We start from the raw sequence: 6,978 nt of genomic DNA, 5'->3' as shown, positions 1-6,978 counted from the left end.
ATTATTTAAATTACATTTATTTACAATTATATTTACTTTTATCCGAAGCATCTTTTGAAAATATCGAAATATAAATGTAACCATATTGGAAATACTTACATTCTCCGAGAGTTTTTTCTTCTAGGTTCCTTCAAAAACTTTTAGACACACAATGTCCACCTGACTCATATCAAAGTTATTAAACCCCCTCACCGTCACAATTTTTGAAAAGAACAAGGTGTAGGTAAACTTGGGTATAAAAAGAGATGAGGTTAAAAACTTCTGGAAACATTCTCTCTATTTTTCTTCCTCTAAGAGGGCCTCCCTCTCATTTCCCCATGGCTCCGATCACACCGTCATGCCCATTTCATCTCCAGCCCCTCCAATGAAACCACCTCCACACAGAAGACCCCCTGCTATCTCGCTGCTGACATATTTTGATGCAAGCCAACAAAATCAATTCCTTTGCAGTTGACGTCTTTTAAAGTCTGTTAGACGACAACCAAAGGGGGTCCCACAAGGCTATGTTTTCCTCAACCCTAAACAAGAAGAAAGGTAAAACGACAGGTGTATCTAAAATATTGTATTTCTCTTTTCGTACAAACCGCACAATAAATAAAAACATGAGAACAAAAGCACGTTCTCCCCTCGGTCGGGCTCTGGTTTGATGCCAGCGCGGCTTCCATGAGACGCCAGCGAGTGGACCCAAGATTCCCTTTCACAAAAGTTGAAGCAGTCCATCACGGGCGATCCGTCAAGTGCCACTGTCCACCCCTCCCCTGTAATTACCACTGCAAAACTCTCGTGTCCAAATTAATAAGGCGACATATGTAATGTTCTCTCATAGTTCACCATTTAGTCCAATTACGGCCTGTCCAGGCAGATGACGTGCCTTTACCGGGTGAGTAATGACTTTGACATGAGCGCAGGGTCATTAAGAAACAGACTACATTATCTTAGGCGATCCTGTGTGATTAGGGACCGTCTCTAGCTTCTGGCTCTGTCCGAAATGATAGCACCCTCTGTCTAACAGAAGGGGATATTTCAACTTTGGTATTTAAATGGTACCTAATTACCCAAAATATCACTTGACAGGGCGATCAGTCATCGAGACATGTCTTAATCTGAAGAACAGCTTTGACTTGAGGGAGGTTTTGATGATGCAGACATCCCTAATACCAATTTGGCATATTCTGTGGTAAATGAAAGAAAACCCTGTCTCAGAGCTGACCATGACCATTTTGGGGGCATTCATAAACACTTACAAGGAGAAATACATTGTGAAAGTTTCCTTTTTCATAGATTTAGTTTTCACAAACTAAACAGCACATCATAAGAAGGTTTTTCATTTGTTATTCTCAAGTCTTTTTCATCACACAACGTGTTTGGGACAAATCATCAAATGATTAAAATTGGTTGGTCATGTTTTGGTTTGTTGAACTTAAAATAATTTACCAATGAACATTAAATAACTATTGTTTTGTAACACGACGTAAAAGTCTTTCCAACAGCATCTTGTTTGCCAACATCTGCATTTCGTTGCTGTTGTTCCTTTAGAACAAGAGTTCATTCACATAATTACGAAAGACGTTGTTTTTCATTTGCATAATCTGCAAAGTAATTATGAGCATGACTTGCTTTGTAATCTCTATTGGTTTTCGGTTGTTTTCAAAAGGAATTTGTGTTTTGATGTAAAATGTGATAAGAAAAATAACACTCGATTCCAGCGAGATTCGCACTTCTTAATCCAAACAAACAACTACATTTGTCAACACTCTGAGAATCATTTTTCATTAACATGGTGGTGAAAACATCCTCGTTCTTAGTTTGGTGAGATACGGACCCTGATTCACCTCGTGGAGAAATACCGTGCAACATTCACAGACATGTTTTATGTAAAGGTGAACACACGGCTTAATATTCAAAAACCCAAGCCCAAACACATCAATTCCCGTATAAACGACATGACATTGACTAACATTTGTTCGATCGTGTCTCCCTCATTACATTTTCGTTTTTTATAATAATCGAAGATGTGTACAAATCTAAAATAAAACAGACCCGTCAAACCTGTAAATGTCAATTACCATATTTCCCTTGACATTTCTGGATAATGGCTGACATGTGGTCGCTGTAATAAGCATCATTAGCTTTCAGACGGCCCGGGATGCATCAACACACGGCGTGCACGATCGTCGTTCGGTAAGACGAGAGCTCTGTATCGTCTGTGGCATATTTCATTGTCAATTGGCTAGCTTTGCAGAGATGCAGGACGTCTTTGTTAATGTAATAAATGCTGGTGGCATTTCAAAAAGCACTCAGCACTCTTGATTAGCTCATTTAGTCTTGTTACTTAGGGGCCTAATACACTTCTTCATTCATAAACTACACTCACAGTCATCACGTTTAATGTACTAGACTAGCACACTGGCCAGACTGGCTTGTCATTGTTTATAATACAGATTTAAACCTTATCATACACATTCACTGTCTGTTTTAAAACTTAACGCACAAATGTATCTGTTTACTTTTCAAGCAAATCAAATCGGTCATAATTTTGTGAAACATGCACATGTCTGTCCCAAGTATTTCTTTAATGATCGCCAATGTTTTTAAACCATCCAAAAATAACATCCGGAAACATCTACATAAATGCAATTTATTATTATTAGATGTGCCTATTTTTCATCGTTGACTTCTTTGCATAGTTTTATGTACGTATGTGCATGTATTGTGGTACTCGCCGTGCCAATAAAGAGTTGGTCTGGTTTCATTGCCCTTAGAATCTTCAAAATCACTTTTCCTTCGTAGCCTAAACCCATAAATCATATATGGCATGTTTCTAGGTTTGGCCAAACTGTACGAAAGTAAAAAAAACAACAGGTGAAACAATAAAGATAACACATTTACAGCTGTCAATGAAAGAAAAGACTCACGATCACTTAAATTACCCGTACCCTAGCGGCTAGCACAGACACGCGGCGAGGTCATTTCCTGTGCCGAGAGGAAGTACACACACCAGAGGATTCTGTTCAAAGCTGACTTCATCTAGTAAGAAAAATACACTTCAGAGAACGCGAGGCAAGGATACAACAAAACAAGAGAGTGTGTCCCATGATTCCAGGAACAGATACTGTATATACTGGGAACAAAAACAGTACAATTGGGGATTCAACTACTGTATGTTTATGTAGGCTGAATTCATGTAAATAAGACCACTTATGACCCATAAACTGTATGTATATGCTGTATGGCACATGTGTACAGTATATGTTGAATGAAATATGGCTGAAACTCAAATGTCAGACCGTATTTAATCCACTTTAATCTGTTCTGTGCTTTATCACTGGCCTTATCATTCACCGCATTTTCCAGACTATTACTCAGTCTTTTCTTTTGATTGTCAAAAATGGAAGCAATTTTTGACATAAATAAAGGACTAAACGAAGACACAGTCGTGCAAAAACATCACCTGTATAGAGACTGTTCTTCAGATGATATAAGTAATATGCCATTTCTCGAGGAAAGATAATCATCCTATTTGCCGCCCCTAAAATACAGGTACGGATGTAATAGCTTTACTTCTGCGAGAAATAAATAGTTCACAATTTTGCCAAATACAACAAAAATCACTTCATTATAGAAGAAGCTTTGAAACAACAAAACATGACGCAAAAGATAATTTTCTCTCACCATGTCTTTATTTTTATAAACGTTCCTTTAGTTTGTCTGGTTTGTTTATATTAAATCTATAATAAAGGCGACCTGGATTTAATTCGCAACAACGTAAACAATACGACTCCTGATGTTAATTGCCTTAGGACACGAATCGCTCACAAAAAAGGCCAAATTAAATAAAGGGAGCGGTCCAAAAAATTTAATTTACTCAGTTCACGGAGCTATGTTTAATCTACCAAATGACCAGTGACAAATCATTTTCAGAGTATTTGGCATTTCTATTTGGACATCTGAACATATCTGATGTCAAGAATCCATCCAACAGTCCTGACCATCTCCACAACAGACCAAGACCCAGGAAGGCTGGAATACGGAAAAAATCCCCTGAAATGAAGAGTGATTAGAATTATTAAAATAATAAAAAACATGTTTTAAAGGCTTCATTTAAAAGAATTTACTAGAGACAGTATATTCATTTTTTATAAAGCAAATTAATACACACCCGTTTTTATACCTGTACACTTCTATACTTCTTAACAACTTTGTTATCTGACTAAACTTTAAGATATCCATGTGCCATACTCCATGTGCCATACCTTCTATAACTAAAATATGACTTATACAACCTTGATTTTATTTATTTAATTAATAATTCCCTTTCATGTAAATAGTGAAATTTTCATCAGAATGTTCCGTTCAGAAACCTTACAGATATACCAAGACAATGTTCACTGCAACGTTTTCCGTTCCTTCACAATAATACAGCTGTAACTGGATGAAAGAGCTCATGACACAAAATAAGATTCTTAATGACTTAGGACGTCTGTGCACTGCAAATCATATTAGACGTAAAAACAGACCAATCACAAGAAAAGCAACTGGGATGTTTGAGCATGAATAAATAAAACACCTAATCTGCTGTAATCGTGTTAAGCGGACATAATGATACGACAGAGCTACAGGACAGTACATAGCACAGCTGAAAGTCACCATGACAAAGCCATGACAGATTATGATCACAAGACTAGGACAAAATTGTGTGATATTTTAATAGATGACCACGAATGCATAAATTCAAAATTGATATTTTCCAGCAGTGAAGATACATCAATACACTGGTTACACTTGACCTAGTCATAATCTATAGTTTGATTATGACAAGGTCACTAAATGTGTAAATGGTATTGATAAAATCATTTTAAACCCCACCACCCCTAAAAAAATCGCATAGGGACGAAAGCTTCCCTTTTTTGCATTTAACATTTCCAACTGGAATCAATAACTCTATCAATTTGTCCATCTTGAAGATCACCTCTTTGCACCTCATGTGCCTTTGATGTAAATCTAAACGTATGTAACAAGGGTAACGGGGCTAGTTGTCACATGGGTTACTATAAGGTTATGACGGTATTGGGACATTTCGTCTCCAACTTGTGTTAAAAGAACTGTAGCTAAAATGTAGCTAAAATGTTTATTATTTCAGATCTTCCAACAAATTAAAATCCTGGCCTGGAGGAATATGTGTGACAACTAGCCCCGGCGTCCACTATAAGGCATTGCACAACATAAAAAATGTAACATACCGAGATCTTCAAAACATCAATGGCAACATTCCACAGTGTTGTTTTTGCATTCTCTGTCGTCCTTTAAAATTCCATTTTGGAAATACACAAACATCGAATATTGTCACAACCCCGACGGGTGCACATCGAATGTGACCGTGTACTGTATGTAGCATACTAATAACATATTCAGTGGCTGTTCTCAGGGCGTTTGATTGACACCACCGTCGATATGCGTGATCACACGAGGCCCCGAGAGCGGCAACGCTCTAACAGTAACATGTATCTATTATTACCAGCTGACTGTGAGCACTGGATACATTAACAGACCGCCTTTGTTCTCTGCAGTGTTTGTGATTGTGAAACTAACCCTTTAATAATGTTTGCACTCGCAACTCGCACACACGCAGAACTCTCTCTCGCATGAATTAGTGCACATTAATACGAAGCAGTGTCTGAATATACAATACACTGTTAGAAAACTTTGTTTAACTGTTGTCATAAGAAACTACGAAGACAAACAGCAGGATGTGCAACTGTTAAAATGACAAGAATAAATCATAACCCATATTATGTTTGAATAAAGGGCAAAGATGCCAGCTGTCCTAAATTGGACAACCCTTTTGACCACTATTGTACATGAAGAATGAGAGAATATAATGGATTAAATATTCAGAACAGCTTTGCGTGAACCTAGCTTTTAAATGCATTCACATACATTATTTGCCAGATGTTTTTATCCAAAGTGATTTACAGTGCATCCAGGCTTTACATTTGATCATTACGTGTAATCAAACCCCTGGTGCTGCTCTCTCTATGCTTTACCAGTCGAGCCACAGGACAGACAATTACTACTCATCATTATATCACATATAGGTTAGTGCCAGTTTAGCATTTGCATTTACCAATATTTGCATAGAACCTCAATATTTATTTGAGTCATTACAATGCCAGAAAAAAACGGCTTGATGACTGCAGTACCAGTGAAAGCAACGTCATTGGATTTGAAACTCAGTAATCTGCTCCCTTATGGCAGGCTTTGACCATGAGTCACTTTCTGCACGGATGCTGCATGACTATTGTGGGGTTTTGGAACGGACGGAGCACACATGGTCTAATCCAGAATCGTCTTCCGATGGACAGTGACACAGATAAAGCGCTTAAAACAGGACCCATCAAAACAATCCCAGCAGGCCCAGGTGAATTAATGAACCACCCGTCCGGCGAGGAGTGATCCATTACTTCCTCTAATTATAAATAATAATCCTGATTATTACACTGGTTAGCCGCCGCCAGTCGTGATGGATGACCCAGGACATGATCTGTCTTTAGCGCTCTGTCATTACTATGCCGAGACAACGTGCAGTCGAGGCAGGTCACTGCTGACTGTTGCCTCAACCGAGTTATGATTTATGAATGCCAACTAGCTTCATATAAAGTGAGATTTTCCCTTACAAGTGTAATTCATATTACCGATAACAAACACAGTATGCAATACAAATCTTCTGCTTATAAAACAGTCAAAATACATGATTTAATCTTAATCTAGTTGCAGAAAACGAACATAAAAGTTTTGCAGTGTTGGGCAAGTTACTTAGTTAAAAAGTTATTATTTACTAGTTACTAATTACAAATGTGAGAATTATACATTATAACACAGATTTTAAAGTTAGCCTTTGAATTTTGATGTCCATTTCACTATTGCAAACACATATATTGCAAAAAGTATTTAGTTTAATTACATTCAAATGTAAAAAAT

The sequence above is a fragment of the Barbatula barbatula genome (genome assembly GCF_947034865.1).
Source record: "Barbatula barbatula genome assembly, chromosome: 19".
Taxonomy (NCBI): domain Eukaryota; kingdom Metazoa; phylum Chordata; class Actinopteri; order Cypriniformes; family Nemacheilidae; genus Barbatula; species Barbatula barbatula.
Note: the sequence above shows the minus strand (reverse complement) of the source record.